Source organism: Magnolia sinica, chromosome 12 (assembly GCF_029962835.1).
Source record: "Magnolia sinica isolate HGM2019 chromosome 12, MsV1, whole genome shotgun sequence".
NCBI lineage: Eukaryota > Viridiplantae > Streptophyta > Magnoliopsida > Magnoliales > Magnoliaceae > Magnolia > Magnolia sinica.
The window spans coordinates 12,060,553-12,061,733 of NC_080584.1; positions in this window are offsets into that span (position 1 = coordinate 12,060,553).

Sequence of the window (1,181 nt, forward strand, 5' to 3'; positions counted from 1 at the left end):
CGACCATTAGCTTTCATATCATTTTGGGGTTCAACCCAAAATTGATGCATAGACAAAGCTCAGTGGAGCATACCTCAGGAAAGGTGGAAGTATTGATTTCCACCATTGAAAGGCTTTAAGGCCACAGTGACATTTATTTGTCATCAACTTTGTTCATAGATGTCATCTGAGACATGGATGAATGGAAAACAAATGTTAGCTTAGGTCCAAACTTAGTTGACTCAAAAGAGTTCAGTTAATAAATGTTTCAAGATTCCTTTTCTTTCAATGGTGTGCAGTCCATGAAGTTGATATCTTCCATTTGATTAAAAGTCTCTAAAATGATGTAATCTAAAGGATGAGCAGATAAATACAATGCGCCGAATGACGGTGATGGGGTTGCTGGGGATTTACTCACTACGCTTAGCGGAGTGAGCTACTCGGTACGCAATCCGCTTCGCCGTAGAAAAGGGGTAGCGAGGGCCATCACAACTAGTCACGCTGGGAGACAGAGGCAAAAGTAAATGTCACATTTATTTATTTATTTATTTTATTATTAATTTATTATTATTTTCGTTCACCAACACCGTGGGACGCGGATTGCGTCCTACCCCCGCCCGGACGTTAATCCGTCCGGTCCGGGCTCTGTGGGGCCCACTATGATGTAAGTGTTTTATCCACGACTCGCTTTTCTCAGATTATTTGAAGTCACGAAGAAAAAACGAACGAAGAATATAAAAAATTCCAATGGACCACATCAAGGTAAGCTGGAGTGATTATGACATCCACTGTTGAAACCTTTTTAAGGGCTACGTGATTTTTTTATTTTTTATTTTTACCATATAATCTATTCATGATGTCATGCATACGTGGATGAAGTGAAAACAAAAATATCAGCTTGATCCGATCGTTCTCCAGCTCCCAAGAAGTTTTAATTGGTGGACGTTTAATTCCCACTTTGTGGTCCAATTAAGCCTGGACCTGCCTCATTTTTTATTTCGTACTGTAAAATGATCTAAGAAAAATGATTAACGGAGTGGATAAAACACTTACATCACGGTGGGCCCCACAGAGCCTTGCCCGGACGGATTACGTCCGGGTGGGGGTAGGACGCAATCCGCGTCCAACACCGTGCACCTTATTTTGGCCAATCCGCCTCTCAAGTATGGCAACCTGAGACGTGTGTAAGATCTTAACCAGTC